We start from the raw sequence: 17,731 nt of genomic DNA, 5'->3' as shown, positions 1-17,731 counted from the left end.
GAAATATTGTCTTATATGCAAGAGGAGGAGTGATGGGGGTTCAGGCAAAAGCCAGGCTATGGATTGCATTGCTAAATGCTCCATCAGAGTGCAATGGTCGCCTGTCCTTTTTTTAAGTGATGATGTGGGTTTAGCCTGTGCTGTATGTATGTATGGGTGGCTGACTGCCACCCACCCAGAAAGTGTATGGGAGGCTGGTTGGCTGCCAGCCTTCCTTCCATTCCTATGAGTAATGTGAGTGCTCATGAAGGGGACATGGTTGGGTCCACCCCTTTCCCGGTTATCCCCTCTAGGCCTTTTGGCTTAGATCAAGTGTAAAAAAAGAAAGGATCTTGCGACAGATCGCATCCTGAGGCACGTTTTTTTTTGTGTGAATACTTGCACTTGGGTGACTTGTGAGCACATACTGATACATACGTTCCCTATCTGGGGACCATAAATTAAATGGATTTTTGAGAAAGGGAGCTGATTTGGAAGCTTGCTTCTGTCGCCCTATGCATCGACCCGATGTGGCAGTATCTTCGGGTAGTGAACAGTGCACCACCCCATTCCAGTGTTAAACAAGAAAGATTCTCATTTAATCCTCCGTGGGTGAGAATTTGAGTTTGAGAATTGGAGACCAAAATGATGAGTTGCACTGACTGGTTTATGAACGTCTATTCATTTAGCGTTTTAATGACCATGTTTGCACACTGATTGGTGTAAAAAAATAAAATAAAACTAAATAATAATAATCTAGCACACCTGTGCAGGTTTGACATGACATGACAGGTAGCTGTCTTGTGGGTGGTGCTGAATCCTGTTAAATGACATGAGGGTCTCATGCCTATACACAAGGGTGTGTCATTGCTGTTGCTTGACCATGCATTGGTTTCTGTGGTCAGTGAATGATAAAAACAAAATTTACCATCCATTGATGGATGGGAAATCCGCCATGAGGCATTTGTTTTTAGAAACTGCTGCTCACAACCAATGTTGCAATGGAGTGTCTCCATCTGCTGGTGGTATTGGAAAGGCATTAGTGCTATGACAGGGTCTGAAGAAGAAGAAGAAGAAGAAGAAGAAGAAGAAGACGGAAAAAAATATATATAAAAAGAAAAAGAGAGAGAGAGAGAGAGACTGACTTAGTGAGCGAGTGAGTGAGAGAGTGAGAGTGAGTGAGAGTGAATGAGTGAGTGAGTGATTGAGTGAGTGAGTGAGTGAGTGAGAACAAATGAGTTAAAGCAAGTGAGTGAGAGAGATCGAATGAATGAAAGTCTGAATGACAGAAAGAAAAAAGGATGAAGAAAGAAGCATGAAGAAAAAAACATGTATATGGAGTTGCTGACATGAGTGCAATCTACAAAGCCGTTGAGGCTGATCCTCATGGGAGGATTATTGCACCAGGACCCTTAGCACTTTTAAAATGCCATTCAATGCCACGGGCTAGATGTAAACTGCAGATGACCATGTTGTGGTAGTTACCATGGATACCCAAGTGATGTGTGAGCTAACACATAGGCCCAACAGATTCCAAGAAGGCCAGAATCACCAGCGGCACCACCATCGATTGTCAGGTCACCCGGATTCAGCAAATACCAGAGTCCAAAATGATGCAGGTTTATACTGTTAATTTTCAGTTTATCGTTACAGTTGGTGTTATTCCATGTCGGAAGGGACGCAGCTACAGCCAGTGGGGTAACTAGAGACAGGCAGGCAGCTATGTGCAACAAAGGTAGGCGTGTTGTTTTCATATGCAGATCTGAAATATTGTCTTATATGCAAGAGGAGGAGTGATGGGGGTTCAGGCAAAAGCCAGGCTATGGATTGCATTGCTAAATGCTCCATCAGAGTGCAATGGTCGCCTGTCCTTTTTTTAAGTGATGATGTGGGTTTAGCCTGTGCTGTATATATGTATGGGTGGCTGACTGCCACCCACCCAGAAAGTGTATGGGAGGCTGGTTGGCTGCCAGCCTTCCTTCCATTCCTATGAGTAATGTGAGTGCTCATGAAGGGGACATGGTTGGGTCCACCCCTTTCCCGGTTATCCCCTCTAGGCCTTTTGGCTTAGATCAAGTGTAAAAAAAGAAAGGATCTTGCGACAGATCGCATCCTGAGGCACGTTTTTTTTTGTGTGAATACTTGCACTTGGGTGACTTGTGAGCACATACTGATACATACGTTCCCTATCTGGGGACCATAAATTAAATGGATTTTTGAGAAAGGGAGCTGATTTGGAAGCTTGCTTCTGTCGCCCTATGCATCGACCCGATGTGGCAGTATCTTCGGGTAGTGAACAGTGCACCACCCCATTCCAGTGTTAAACAAGAAAGATTCTCATTTAATCCTCCGTGGGTGAGAATTTGAGTTTGAGAATTGGAGACCAAAATGATGAGTTGCACTGACTGGTTTATGAACGTCTATTCATTTAGCGTTTTAATGACCATGTTTGCACACTGATTGGTGTAAAAAAATAAAATAAAACTAAATAATAATAATCTAGCACACCTGTGCAGGTTTGACATGACATGACAGGTAGCTGTCTTGTGGGTGGTGCTGAATCCTGTTAAATGACATGAGGGTCTCATGCCTATACACAAGGGTGTGTCATTGCTGTTGCTTGACCATGCATTGGTTTCTGTGGTCAGTGAATGATAAAAACAAAATTTACCATCCATTGATGGATGGGAAATCCGCCATGAGGCATTTGTTTTTAGAAACTGCTTCTCACAACCAATGTTGCAATGGAGTGTCTCCATCTGCTGGTGGTATTGGAAAGGCATTAGTGCTATGACAGGGTCTGAAGAAGAAGAAGAAGAAGAAGAAGAAGAAGACGGAAAAAAATATATATAAAAAGAAAAAGAGAGAGAGAGAGAGAGACTGACTTAGTGAGCGAGTGAGTGAGAGAGTGAGAGTGAGTGAGAGTGAATGAGTGAGTGAGTGATTGAGTGAGTGAGTGAGTGAGAACAAATGAGTTAAAGCAAGTGAGTGAGAGAGATCGAATGAATGAAAGTCTGAATGACAGAAAGAAAAAAGGATGAAGAAAGAAGCATGAAGAAAAAAAAATGTATATGGAGTTGCTGACATGAGTGCAATCTACAAAGCCGTTGAGGCTGATCCTCATGGGAGGATTATTGCACCAGGACCCTTAGCACTTTTAAAATGCCATTCAATGCCACGGGCTAGATGTAAACTGCAGATGACCATGTTGTGGTAGTTACCATGGATACCCAAGTGATGTGTGAGCTAACACATAGGCCCAACAGATTCCAAGAAGGCCAGAATCACCAGCGGCACCACCATCGATTGTCAGGTCACCCGGATTCAGCAAATACCAGAGTCCAAAATGATGCAGGTTTATACTGTTAATTTTCAGTTTATCGTTACAGTTGGTGTTATTCCATGTCGGAAGGGACGCAGCTACAGCCAGTGGGGTAACTAGAGACAGGCAGGCAGCTATGTGCAACAAAGGTAGGCGTGTTGTTTTCATATGCAGATCTGAAATATTGTCTTATATGCAAGAGGAGGAGTGATGGGGGTTCAGGCAAAAGCCAGGCTATGGATTGCATTGCTAAATGCTCCATCAGAGTGCAATGGTCGCCTGTCCTTTTTTTAAGTGATGATGTGGGTTTAGCCTGTGCTGTATGTATGTATGGGTGGCTGACTGCCACCCACCCAGAAAGTGTATGGGAGGCTGGTTGGCTGCCAGCCTTCCTTCCATTCCTATGAGTAATGTGAGTGCTCATGAAGGGGACATGGTTGGGTCCACCCCTTTCCCGGTTATCCCCTCTAGGCCTTTTGGCTTAGATCAAGTGTAAAAAAAGAAAGGATCTTGCGACAGATCGCATCCTGAGGCACGTTTTTTTTTGTGTGAATACTTGCACTTGGGTGACTTGTGAGCACATACTGATACATACGTTCCCTATCTGGGGACCATAAATTAAATGGATTTTTGAGAAAGGGAGCTGATTTGGAAGCTTGCTTCTGTCGCCCTATGCATTGACCCGATGTGGCAGTATCTTCGGGTAGTGAACAGTGCACCACCCCATTCCAGTGTTAAACAAGAAAGATTCTCATTTAATCCTCCGTGGGTGAGAATTTGAGTTTGAGAATTGGAGACCAAAATGATGAGTTGCACTGACTGGTTTATGAACGTCTATTCATTTAGCGTTTTAATGACCATGTTTGCACACTGATTGGTGTAAAAAAATAAAATAAAACTAAATAATAATAATCTAGCACACCTGTGCAGGTTTGACATGACATGACAGGTAGCTGTCTTGTGGGTGGTGCTGAATCCTGTTAAATGACATGAGGGTCTCGTGCCTATACACAAGGGTGTGTCATTGCTGTTGCTTGACCATGCATTGGTTTCTGTGGTCAGTGAATGATAAAAACAAAATTTACCATCCATTGATGGATGGGAAATCCGCCATGAGGCATTTGTTTTTAGAAACTGCTGCTCACAACCAATGTTGCAATGGAGTGTCTCCATCTGCTGGTGGTATTGGAAAGGCATTAGTGCTATGACAGGGTCTGAAGAAGAAGAAGAAGAAGAAGAAGAAGAAGACGGAAAAAAATATATATAAAAAGAAAAAGAGAGAGAGAGAGAGAGACTGACTTAGTGAGCGAGTGAGTGAGAGAGTGAGAGTAAGTGAGAGTGAATGAGTGAGTGAGTGATTGAGTGAGTGAGTGAGTGAGTGAGAACAAATGAGTTAAAGCAAGTGAGTGAGAGAGATCGAATGAATGAAAGTCTGAATGACAGAAAGAAAAAAGGATGAAGAAAGAAGCATGAAGAAAAAAAAATGTATATGGAGTTGCTGACATGAGTGCAATCTACAAAGCCGTTGAGGCTGATCCTCATGGGAGGATTATTGCACCAGGACCCTTAGCACTTTTAAAATGCCATTCAATGCCACGGGCTAGATGTAAACTGCAGATGACCATGTTGTGGTAGTTACCATGGATACCCAAGTGATGTGTGAGCTAACACATAGGCCCAACAGATTCCAAGAAGGCCAGAATCACCAGCGGCACCACCATCGATTGTCAGGTCACCCGGATTCAGCAAATACCAGAGTCCAAAATGATGCAGGTTTATACTGTTAATTTTCAGTTTATCGTTACAGTTGGTGTTATTCCATGTCGGAAGGGACGCAGCTACAGCCAGTGGGGTAACTAGAGACAGGCAGGCAGCTATGTGCAACAAAGGTAGGCGTGTTGTTTTCATATGCAGATCTGAAATATTGTCTTATATGCAAGAGGAGGAGTGATGGGGGTTCAGGCAAAAGCCAGGCTATGGATTGCATTGCTAAATGCTCCATCAGAGTGCAATGGTCGCCTGTCCTTTTTTTAAGTGATGATGTGGGTTTAGCCTGTGCTGTATGTATGTATGGGTGGCTGACTGCCACCCACCCAGAAAGTCTATGGGAGGCTGGTTGGCTGCCAGCCTTCCTTCCATTCCTATGAGTAATGTGAGTGCTCATGAAGGGGACATGGTTGGGTCCACCCCTTTCCCGGTTATCCCCTCTAGGCCTTTTGGCTTAGATCAAGTGTAAAAAAAGAAAGGATCTTGCGACAGATCGCATCCTGAGGCACGTTTTTTTTTGTGTGAATACTTGCACTTGGGTGACTTGTGAGCACATACTGATACATACGTTCCCTATCTGGGGACCATAAATTAAATGGATTTTTGAGAAAGGGAGCTGATTTGGAAGCTTGCTTCTGTCGCCCTATGCATTGACCCGATGTGGCAGTATCTTCGGGTAGTGAACAGTGCACCACCCCATTCCAGTGTTAAACAAGAAAGATTCTCATTTAATCCTCCGTGGGTGAGAATTTGAGTTTGAGAATTGGAGACCAAAATGATGAGTTGCACTGACTGGTTTATGAACGTCTATTCATTTAGCGTTTTAATGACCATGTTTGCACACTGATTGGTGTAAAAAAATAAAATAAAACTAAATAATAATAATCTAGCACACCTGTGCAGGTTTGACATGACATGACAGGTAGCTGTCTTGTGGGTGGTGCTGAATCCTGTTAAATGACATGAGGGTCTCATGCCTATACACAAGGGTGTGTCATTGCTGTTGCTTGACCATGCATTGGTTTCTGTGGTCAGTGAATGATAAAAACAAAATTTACCATCCATTGATGGATGGGAAATCCGCCATGAGGCATTTGTTTTTAGAAACTGCTGCTCACAACCAATGTTGCAATGGAGTGTCTCCATCTGCTGGTGGTATTGGAAAGGCATTAGTGCTATGACAGGGTCTGAAGAAGAAGAAGAAGAAGAAGAAGAAGAAGAAGAAGAAGACGGAAAAAAATATATATAAAAAGAAAAAGAGAGAGAGAGAGAGAGACTGACTTAGTGAGCGAGTGAGTGAGAGAGTGAGAGTGAGTGAGAGTGAATGAGTGAGTGAGTGATTGAGTGAGTGAGTGAGTGAGTGAGTGAGAACAAATGAGTTAAAGCAAGTGAGTGAGAGAGATCGAATGAATGAAAGTCTGAATGACAGAAAGAAAAAAGGATGAAGAAAGAAGCATGAAGAAAAAAAAATGTATATGGAGTTGCTGACATGAGTGCAATCTACAAAGCCGTTGAGGCTGATCCTCATGGGAGGATTATTGCACCAGGACCCTTAGCACTTTTAAAATGCCATTCAATGCCACGGGCTAGATGTAAACTGCAGATGACCATGTTGTGGTAGTTACCATGGATACCCAAGTGATGTGTGAGCTAACACATAGGCCCAACAGATTCCAAGAAGGCCAGAATCACCAGCGGCACCACCATCGATTGTCAGGTCACCCGGATTCAGCAAATACCAGAGTCCAAAATGATGCAGGTTTATACTGTTAATTTTCAGTTTATCGTTACAGTTGGTGTTATTCCATGTCGGAAGGGACGCAGCTACAGCCAGTGGGGTAACTAGAGACAGGCAGGCAGCTATGTGCAACAAAGGTAGGCGTGTTGTTTTCATATGCAGATCTGAAATATTGTCTTATATGCAAGAGGAGGAGTGATGGGGGTTCAGGCAAAAGCCAGGCTATGGATTGCATTGCTAAATGCTCCATCAGAGTGCAATGGTCGCCTGTCCTTTTTTTAAGTGATGATGTGGGTTTAGCCTGTGCTGTATGTATGTATGGGTGGCTGACTGCCACCCACCCAGAAAGTGTATGGGAGGCTGGTTGGCTGCCAGCCTTCCTTCCATTCCTATGAGTAATGTGAGTGCTCATGAAGGGGACATGGTTGGGTCCACCCCTTTCCCGGTTATCCCCTCTAGGCCTTTTGGCTTAGATCAAGTGTAAAAAAAGAAAGGATCTTGCGACAGATCGCATCCTGAGGCACGTTTTTTTTTGTGTGAATACTTGCACTTGGGTGACTTGTGAGCACATACTGATACATACGTTCCCTATCTGGGGACCATAAATTAAATGGATTTTTGAGAAAGGGAGCTGATTTGGAAGCTTGCTTCTGTCGCCCTATGCATTGACCCGATGTGGCAGTATCTTCGGGTAGTGAACAGTGCACCACCCCATTCCAGTGTTAAACAAGAAAGATTCTCATTTAATCCTCCGTGGGTGAGAATTTGAGTTTGAGAATTGGAGACCAAAATGATGAGTTGCACTGACTGGTTTATGAACGTCTATTCATTTAGCGTTTTAATGACCATGTTTGCACACTGATTGGTGTAAAAAAATAAAATAAAACTAAATAATAATAATCTAGCACACCTGTGCAGGTTTGACATGACATGACAGGTAGCTGTCTTGTGGGTGGTGCTGAATCCTGTTAAATGACATGAGGGTCTCGTGCCTATACACAAGGGTGTGTCATTGCTGTTGCTTGACCATGCATTGGTTTCTGTGGTCAGTGAATGATAAAAACAAAATTTACCATCCATTGATGGATGGGAAATCCGCCATGAGGCATTTGTTTTTAGAAACTGCTGCTCACAACCAATGTTGCAATGGAGTGTCTCCATCTGCTGGTGGTATTGGAAAGGCATTAGTGCTATGACAGGGTCTGAAGAAGAAGAAGAAGAAGAAGAAGAAGAAGACGGAAAAAAATATATATAAAAAGAAAAAGAGAGAGAGAGAGAGAGACTGACTTAGTGAGCGAGTGAGTGAGAGAGTGAGAGTGAGTGAGAGTGAATGAGTGAGTGAGTGATTGAGTGAGTGAGTGAGTGAGTGAGTGAGAACAAATGAGTTAAAGCAAGTGAGTGAGAGAGATCGAATGAATGAAAGTCTGAATGACAGAAAGAAAAAAGGATGAAGAAAGAAGCATGAAGAAAAAAAAATGTATATGGAGTTGCTGACATGAGTGCAATCTACAAAGCCGTTGAGGCTGATCCTCATGGGAGGATTATTGCACCAGGACCCTTAGCACTTTTAAAATGCCATTCAATGCCACGGGCTAGATGTAAACTGCAGATGACCATGTTGTGGTAGTTACCATGGATACCCAAGTGATGTGTGAGCTAACACATAGGCCCAACAGATTCCAAGAAGGCCAGAATCACCAGCGGCACCACCATCGATTGTCAGGTCACCCGGATTCAGCAAATACCAGAGTCCAAAATGATGCAGGTTTATACTGTTAATTTTCAGTTTATCGTTACAGTTGGTGTTATTCCATGTCGGAAGGGACGCAGCTACAGCCAGTGGGGTAACTAGAGACAGGCAGGCAGCTATGTGCAACAAAGGTAGGCGTGTTGTTTTCATATGCAGATCTGAAATATTGTCTTATATGCAAGAGGAGGAGTGATGGGGGTTCAGACAAAAGCCAGGCTATGGATTGCATTGCTAAATGCTCCATCAGAGTGCAATGGTCGCCTGTCCTTTTTTTAAGTGATGATGTGGGTTTAGCCTGTGCTGTATGTATGTATGGGTGGCTGACTGCCACCCACCCAGAAAGTGTATGGGAGGCTGGTTGGCTGCCAGCCTTCCTTCCATTCCTATGAGTAATGTGAGTGCTCATGAAGGGGACATGGTTGGGTCCACCCCTTTCCCGGTTATCCCCTCTAGGCCTTTTGGCTTAGATCAAGTGTAAAAAAAGAAAGGATCTTGCGACAGATCGCATCCTGAGGCACGTTTTTTTTGTGTGAATACTTGCACTTGGGTGACTTGTGAGCACATACTGATACATACGTTCCCTATCTGGGGACCATATATTAAATGGATTTTTGAGAAAGGGAGCTGATTTGGAAGCTTGCTTCTGTCGCCCTATGCATTGACCCGATGTGGCAGTATCTTCGGGTAGTGAACAGTGCACCACCCCATTCCAGTGTTAAACAAGAAAGATTCTCATTTAATCCTCCGTGGGTGAGAATTTGAGTTTGAGAATTGGAGACCAAAATGATGAGTTGCACTGACTGGTTTATGAACGTCTATTCATTTAGCGTTTTAATGACCATGTTTGCACACTGATTGGTGTAAAAAAATAAAATAAAACTAAATAATAATAATCTAGCACACCTGTGCAGGTTTGACATGACATGACAGGTAGCTGTCTTGTGGGTGGTGCTGAATCCTGTTAAATGACATGAGGGTCTCATGCCTATACACAAGGGTGTGTCATTGCTGTTGCTTGACCATGCATTGGTTTCTGTGGTCAGTGAATGATAAAAACAAAATTTACCATCCATTGATGGATGGGAAATCCGCCATGAGGCATTTGTTTTTAGAAACTGCTGCTCACAACCAATGTTGCAATGGAGTGTCTCCATCTGCTGGTGGTATTGGAAAGGCATTAGTGCTATGACAGGGTCTGAAGAAGAAGAAGAAGAAGAAGAAGAAGAAGAAGAAGAAGACGGAAAAAAATATATATAAAAAGAAAAAGAGAGAGAGAGAGAGAGACTGACTTAGTGAGCGAGTGAGTGAGAGAGTGAGAGTGAGTGAGAGTGAATGAGTGAGTGAGTGATTGAGTGAGTGAGTGAGTGAGTGAGAACAAATGAGTTAAAGCAAGTGAGTGAGAGAGATCGAATGAATGAAAGTCTGAATGACAGAAAGAAAAAAGGATGAAGAAAGAAGCATGAAGAAAAAAAAATGTATATGGAGTTGCTGACATGAGTGCAATCTACAAAGCCGTTGAGGCTGATCCTCATGGGAGGATTATTGCACCAGGACCCTTAGCACTTTTAAAATGCCATTCAATGCCACGGGCTAGATGTAAACTGCAGATGACCATGTTGTGGTAGTTACCATGGATACCCAAGTGATGTGTGAGCTAACACATAGGCCCAACAGATTCCAAGAAGGCCAGAATCACCAGCGGCACCACCATCGATTGTCAGGTCACCCGGATTCAGCAAATACCAGAGTCCAAAATGATGCAGGTTTATACTGTTAATTTTCAGTTTATCGTTACAGTTGGTGTTATTCCATGTCGGAAGGGACGCAGCTACAGCCAGTGGGGTAACTAGAGACAGGCAGGCAGCTATGTGCAACAAAGGTAGGCGTGTTGTTTTCATATGCAGATCTGAAATATTGTCTTATATGCAAGAGGAGGAGTGATGGGGGTTCAGGCAAAAGCCAGGCTATGGATTGCATTGCTAAATGCTCCATCAGAGTGCAATGGTCGCCTGTCCTTTTTTTAAGTGATGATGTGGGTTTAGCCTGTGCTGTATGTATGTATGGGTGGCTGACTGCCACCCACCCAGAAAGTGTATGGGAGGCTGGTTGGCTGCCAGCCTTCCTTCCATTCCTATGAGTAATGTGAGTGCTCATGAAGGGGACATGGTTGGGTCCACCCCTTTCCCGGTTATCCCCTCTAGGCCTTTTGGCTTAGATCAAGTGTAAAAAAAGAAAGGATCTTGCGACAGATCGCATCCTGAGGCACGTTTTTTTTTGTGTGAATACTTGCACTTGGGTGACTTGTGAGCACATACTGATACATACGTTCCCTATCTGGGGACCATAAATTAAATGGATTTTTGAGAAAGGGAGCTGATTTGGAAGCTTGCTTCTGTCGCCCTATGCATTGACCCGATGTGGCAGTATCTTCGGGTAGTGAACAGTGCACCACCCCATTCCAGTGTTAAACAAGAAAGATTCTCATTTAATCCTCCGTGGGTGAGAATTTGAGTTTGAGAATTGGAGACCAAAATGATGAGTTGCACTGACTGGTTTATGAACGTCTATTCATTTAGCGTTTTAATGACCATGTTTGCACACTGATTGGTGTAAAAAAATAAAATAAAACTAAATAATAATAATCTAGCACACCTGTGCAGGTTTGACATGACATGACAGGTAGCTGTCTTGTGGGTGGTGCTGAATCCTGTTAAATGACATGAGGGTCTCATGCCTATACACAAGGGTGTGTCATTGCTGTTGCTTGACCATGCATTGGTTTCTGTGGTCAGTGAATGATAAAAACAAAATTTACCATCCATTGATGGATGGGAAATCCGCCATGAGGCATTTGTTTTTAGAAACTGCTGCTCACAACCAATGTTGCAATGGAGTGTCTCCATCTGCTGGTGGTATTGGAAAGGCATTAGTGCTATGACAGGGTCTGAAGAAGAAGAAGAAGAAGAAGAAGAAGAAGAAGACGGAAAAAAATATATATAAAAAGAAAAAGAGAGAGAGAGAGAGAGACTGACTTAGTGAGCGAGTGAGTGAGAGAGTGAGAGTGAGTGAGAGTGAATGAGTGAGTGAGTGATTGAGTGAGTGAGTGAGTGAGTGAGAACAAATGAGTTAAAGCAATTGAGTGAGAGAGATCGAATGAATGAAAGTCTGAATGACAGAAAGAAAAAAGGATGAAGAAAGAAGCATGAAGAAAAAAAAATGTATATGGAGTTGCTGACATGAGTGCAATCTACAAAGCCGTTGAGGCTGATCCTCATGGGAGGATTATTGCACCAGGACCCTTAGCACTTTTAAAATGCCATTCAATGCCACGGGCTAGATGTAAACTGCAGATGACCATGTTGTGGTAGTTACCATGGATACCCAAGTGATGTGTGAGCTAACACATAGGCCCAACAGATTCCAAGAAGGCCAGAATCACCAGCGGCACCACCATCGATTGTCAGGTCACCCGGATTCAGCAAATACCAGAGTCCAAAATGATGCAGGTTTATACTGTTAATTTTCAGTTTATCGTTACAGTTGGTGTTATTCCATGTCGGAAGGGACGCAGCTACAGCCAGTGGGGTAACTAGAGACAGGCAGGCAGCTATGTGCAACAAAGGTAGGCGTGTTGTTTTCATATGCAGATCTGAAATATTGTCTTATATGCAAGAGGAGGAGTGATGGGGGTTCAGGCAAAAGCCAGGCTATGGATTGCATTGCTAAATGCTCCATCAGAGTGCAATGGTCGCCTGTCCTTTTTTTAAGTGATGATGTGGGTTTAGCCTGTGCTGTATGTATGTATGGGTGGCTGACTGCCACCCACCCAGAAAGTGTATGGGAGGCTGGTTGGCTGCCAGCCTTCCTTCCATTCCTATGAGTAATGTGAGTGCTCATGAAGGGGACATGGTTGGGTCCACCCCTTTCCCGGTTATCCCCTCTAGGCCTTTTGGCTTAGATCAAGTGTAAAAAAAGAAAGGATCTTGCGACAGATCGCATCCTGAGGCACGTTTTTTTTTGTGTGAATACTTGCACTTGGGTGACTTGTGAGCACATACTGATACATACGTTCCCTATCTGGGGACCATAAATTAAATGGATTTTTGAGAAAGGGAGCTGATTTGGAAGCTTGCTTCTGTCGCCCTATGCATTGACCCGATGTGGCAGTATCTTCGGGTAGTGAACAGTGCACCACCCCATTCCAGTGTTAAACAAGAAAGATTCTCATTTAATCCTCCGTGGGTGAGAATTTGAGTTTGAGAATTGGAGACCAAAATGATGAGTTGCACTGACTGGTTTATGAACGTCTATTCATTTAGCGTTTTAATGACCATGTTTGCACACTGATTGGTGTAAAAAAATAAAATAAAACTAAATAATAATAATCTAGCACACCTGTGCAGGTTTGACATGACATGACAGGTAGCTGTCTTGTGGGTGGTGCTGAATCCTGTTAAATGACATGAGGGTCTCGTGCCTATACACAAGGGTGTGTCATTGCTGTTGCTTGACCATGCATTGGTTTCTGTGGTCAGTGAATGATAAAAACAAAATTTACCATCCATTGATGGATGGGAAATCTGCCATGAGGCATTTGTTTTTAGAAACTGCTGCTCACAACCAATGTTGCAATGGAGTGTCTCCATCTGCTGGTGGTATTGGAAAGGCATTAGTGCTATGACAGGGTCTGAAGAAGAAGAAGAAGAAGAAGAAGAAGAAGACGGAAAAAAATATATATAAAAAGAAAAAGAGAGAGAGAGAGAGAGACTGACTTAGTGAGCGAGTGAGTGAGAGAGTGAGAGTGAGTGAGAGTGAATGAGTGAGTGAGTGATTGAGTGAGTGAGTGAGTGAGTGAGTGAGAACAAATGAGTTAAAGCAAGTGAGTGAGAGAGATCGAATGAATGAAAGTCTGAATGACAGAAAGAAAAAAGGATGAAGAAAGAAGCATGAAGAAAAAAAAATGTATATGGAGTTGCTGACATGAGTGCAATCTACAAAGCCGTTGAGGCTGATCCTCATGGGAGGATTATTGCACCAGGACCCTTAGCACTTTTAAAATGCCATTCAATGCCACGGGCTAGATGTAAACTGCAGATGACCATGTTGTGGTAGTTACCATGGATACCCAAGTGATGTGTGAGCTAACACATAGGCCCAACAGATTCCAAGAAGGCCAGAATCACCAGCGGCACCACCATCGATTGTCAGGTCACCCGGATTCAGCAAATACCAGAGTCCAAAATGATGCAGGTTTATACTGTTAATTTTCAGTTTATCGTTACAGTTGGTGTTATTCCATGTCGGAAGGGACGCAGCTACAGCCAGTGGGGTAACTAGAGACAGGCAGGCAGCTATGTGCAACAAAGGTAGGCGTGTTGTTTTCATATGCAGATCTGAAATATTGTCTTATATGCAAGAGGAGGAGTGATGGGGGTTCAGACAAAAGCCAGGCTATGGATTGCATTGCTAAATGCTCCATCAGAGTGCAATGGTCGCCTGTCCTTTTTTTAAGTGATGATGTGGGTTTAGCCTGTGCTGTATGTATGTATGGGTGGCTGACTGCCACCCACCCAGAAAGTGTATGGGAGGCTGGTTGGCTGCCAGCCTTCCTTCCATTCCTATGAGTAATGTGAGTGCTCATGAAGGGGACATGGTTGGGTCCACCCCTTTCCCGGTTATCCCCTCTAGGCCTTTTGGCTTAGATCAAGTGTAAAAAAAGAAAGGATCTTGCGACAGATCGCATCCTGAGGCACGTTTTTTTTGTGTGAATACTTGCACTTGGGTGACTTGTGAGCACATACTGATACATACGTTCCCTATCTGGGGACCATATATTAAATGGATTTTTGAGAAAGGGAGCTGATTTGGAAGCTTGCTTCTGTCGCCCTATGCATTGACCCGATGTGGCAGTATCTTCGGGTAGTGAACAGTGCACCACCCCATTCCAGTGTTAAACAAGAAAGATTCTCATTTAATCCTCCGTGGGTGAGAATTTGAGTTTGAGAATTGGAGACCAAAATGATGAGTTGCACTGACTGGTTTATGAACGTCTATTCATTTAGCGTTTTAATGACCATGTTTGCACACTGATTGGTGTAAAAAAATAAAATAAAACTAAATAATAATAATCTAGCACACCTGTGCAGGTTTGACATGACATGACAGGTAGCTGTCTTGTGGGTGGTGCTGAATCCTGTTAAATGACATGAGGGTCTCATGCCTATACACAAGGGTGTGTCATTGCTGTTGCTTGACCATGCATTGGTTTCTGTGGTCAGTGAATGATAAAAACAAAATTTACCATCCATTGATGGATGGGAAATCCGCCATGAGGCATTTGTTTTTAGAAACTGCTGCTCACAACCAATGTTGCAATGGAGTGTCTCCATCTGCTGGTGGTATTGGAAAGGCATTAGTGCTATGACAGGGTCTGAAGAAGAAGAAGAAGAAGAAGAAGAAGAAGAAGAAGAAGACGGAAAAAAATATATATAAAAAGAAAAAGAGAGAGAGAGAGAGAGACTGACTTAGTGAGCGAGTGAGTGAGAGAGTGAGAGTGAGTGAGAGTGAATGAGTGAGTGAGTGATTGAGTGAGTGAGTGAGTGAGTGAGTGAGAACAAATGAGTTAAAGCAAGTGAGTGAGAGAGATCGAATGAATGAAAGTCTGAATGACAGAAAGAAAAAAGGATGAAGAAAGAAGCATGAAGAAAAAAAAATGTATATGGAGTTGCTGACATGAGTGCAATCTACAAAGCCGTTGAGGCTGATCCTCATGGGAGGATTATTGCACCAGGACCCTTAGCACTTTTAAAATGCCATTCAATGCCACGGGCTAGATGTAAACTGCAGATGACCATGTTGTGGTAGTTACCATGGATACCCAAGTGATGTGTGAGCTAACACATAGGCCCAACAGATTCCAAGAAGGCCAGAATCACCAGCGGCACCACCATCGATTGTCAGGTCACCCGGATTCAGCAAATACCAGAGTCCAAAATGATGCAGGTTTATACTGTTAATTTTCAGTTTATCGTTACAGTTGGTGTTATTCCATGTCGGAAGGGACGCAGCTACAGCCAGTGGGGTAACTAGAGACAGGCAGGCAGCTATGTGCAACAAAGGTAGGCGTGTTGTTTTCATATGCAGATCTGAAATATTGTCTTATATGCAAGAGGAGGAGTGATGGGGGTTCAGGCAAAAGCCAGGCTATGGATTGCATTGCTAAATGCTCCATCAGAGTGCAATGGTCGCCTGTCCTTTTTTTAAGTGATGATGTGGGTTTAGCCTGTGCTGTATGTATGTATGGGTGGCTGACTGCCACCCACCCAGAAAGTGTATGGGAGGCTGGTTGGCTGCCAGCCTTCCTTCCATTCCTATGAGTAATGTGAGTGCTCATGAAGGGGACATGGTTGGGTCCACCCCTTTCCCGGTTATCCCCTCTAGGCCTTTTGGCTTAGATCAAGTGTAAAAAAAGAAAGGATCTTGCGACAGATCGCATCCTGAGGCACGTTTTTTTTTGTGTGAATACTTGCACTTGGGTGACTTGTGAGCACATACTGATACATACGTTCCCTATCTGGGGACCATAAATTAAATGGATTTTTGAGAAAGGGAGCTGATTTGGAAGCTTGCTTCTGTCGCCCTATGCATTGACCCGATGTGGCAGTATCTTCGGGTAGTGAACAGTGCACCACCCCATTCCAGTGTTAAACAAGAAAGATTCTCATTTAATCCTCCGTGGGTGAGAATTTGAGTTTGAGAATTGGAGACCAAAATGATGAGTTGCACTGACTGGTTTATGAACGTCTATTCATTTAGCGTTTTAATGACCATGTTTGCACACTGATTGGTGTAAAAAAATAAAATAAAACTAAATAATAATAATCTAGCACACCTGTGCAGGTTTGACATGACATGACAGGTAGCTGTCTTGTGGGTGGTGCTGAATCCTGTTAAATGACATGAGGGTCTCGTGCCTATACACAAGGGTGTGTCATTGCTGTTGCTTGACCATGCATTGGTTTCTGTGGTCAGTGAATGATAAAAACAAAATTTACCATCCATTGATGGATGGGAAATCCGCCATGAGGCATTTGTTTTTAGAAACTGCTGCTCACAACCAATGTTGCAATGGAGTGTCTCCATCTGCTGGTGGTATTGGAAAGGCATTAGTGCTATGACAGGGTCTGAAGAAGAAGAAGAAGAAGAAGAAGAAGAAGAAGACGGAAAAAAATATATATAAAAAGAAAAAGAGAGAGAGAGAGAGAGACTGACTTAGTGAGCGAGTGAGTGAGAGAGTGAGAGTGAGTGAGAGTGAATGAGTGAGTGAGTGATTGAGTGAGTGAGTGAGTGAGTGAGTGAGAACAAATGAGTTAAAGCAAGTGAGTGAGAGAGATCGAATGAATGAAAGTCTGAATGACAGAAAGAAAAAAGGATGAAGAAAGAAGCATGAAGAAAAAAAAATGTATATGGAGTTGCTGACATGAGTGCAATCTACAAAGCCGTTGAGGCTGATCCTCATGGGAGGATTATTGCACCAGGACCCTTAGCACTTTTAAAATGCCATTCAATGCCACGGGCTAGATGTAAACTGCAGATGACCATGTTGTGGTAGTTACCATGGATACCCAAGTGATGTGTGAGCTAACACATAGGCCCAACAGATTCCAAGAAGGCCAGAATCACCAGCGGCACCACCATCGATTGTCAGGTCACCCGGATTCAGCAAATACCAGAGTCCAAAATGATGCAGGTTTATACTGTTAATTTTCAGTTTATCGTTACAGTTGGTGTTATTCCATGTCGGAAGGGACGCAGCTACAGCCAGTGGGGTAACTAGAGACAGGCAGGCAGCTATGTGCAACAAAGGTAGGCGTGTTGTTTTCATATGCAGATCTGAAATATTGTCTTATATGCAAGAGGAGGAGTGATGGGGGTTCAGGCAAAAGCCAGGCTATGGATTGCATTGCTAAATGCTCCATCAGAGTGCAATGGTCGCCTGTCCTTTTTTTAAGTGATGATGTGGGTTTAGCCTGTGCTGTATGTATGTATGGGTGGCTGACTGCCACCCACCCAGAAAGTGTATGGGAGGCTGGTTGGCTGCCAGCCTTCCTTCCATTCCTATGAGTAATGTGAGTGCTCATGAAGGGGACATGGTTGGGTCCACCCCTTTCCCGGT

General features: G+C 43.5%; 10 pseudogenes; all 10 read left to right on the top strand.

Annotated features, from left to right (window-relative positions):
• The first annotated feature begins 282 nt into the window (after nucleotides 1-282).
• LOC130289644 (U2 spliceosomal RNA) lies at nucleotides 283-546 on the top strand (annotated as a pseudogene).
• Nucleotides 547-2,025: 1,479 nt separating this feature from the next.
• Nucleotides 2,026-2,289, top strand: LOC130289643 (U2 spliceosomal RNA; annotated as a pseudogene).
• A 1,472-nt stretch (nucleotides 2,290-3,761) lies between these two features.
• On the top strand, nucleotides 3,762-4,025 carry LOC130286104 (U2 spliceosomal RNA; annotated as a pseudogene).
• Nucleotides 4,026-5,501: 1,476 nt separating this feature from the next.
• LOC130286103 (U2 spliceosomal RNA) lies at nucleotides 5,502-5,765 on the top strand (annotated as a pseudogene).
• Nucleotides 5,766-7,254: 1,489 nt separating this feature from the next.
• On the top strand, nucleotides 7,255-7,518 carry LOC130286102 (U2 spliceosomal RNA; annotated as a pseudogene).
• Nucleotides 7,519-8,998: 1,480 nt separating this feature from the next.
• Nucleotides 8,999-9,261, top strand: LOC130286643 (U2 spliceosomal RNA; annotated as a pseudogene).
• A 1,485-nt stretch (nucleotides 9,262-10,746) lies between these two features.
• On the top strand, nucleotides 10,747-11,010 carry LOC130286101 (U2 spliceosomal RNA; annotated as a pseudogene).
• A 1,479-nt stretch (nucleotides 11,011-12,489) lies between these two features.
• LOC130286100 (U2 spliceosomal RNA) lies at nucleotides 12,490-12,753 on the top strand (annotated as a pseudogene).
• A 1,480-nt stretch (nucleotides 12,754-14,233) lies between these two features.
• LOC130286631 (U2 spliceosomal RNA) lies at nucleotides 14,234-14,496 on the top strand (annotated as a pseudogene).
• Nucleotides 14,497-15,985: 1,489 nt separating this feature from the next.
• LOC130286099 (U2 spliceosomal RNA) lies at nucleotides 15,986-16,249 on the top strand (annotated as a pseudogene).
• The last annotated feature ends 1,482 nt before the right edge of the window (nucleotides 16,250-17,731 follow it).

The sequence above is a fragment of the Hyla sarda genome, chromosome 8 (assembly GCF_029499605.1).
Source record: "Hyla sarda isolate aHylSar1 chromosome 8, aHylSar1.hap1, whole genome shotgun sequence".
Lineage (NCBI taxonomy): Eukaryota > Metazoa > Chordata > Amphibia > Anura > Hylidae > Hyla > Hyla sarda.
Note: the sequence above shows the minus strand (reverse complement) of the source record. Positions and strands in the feature narration are given on the sequence as shown.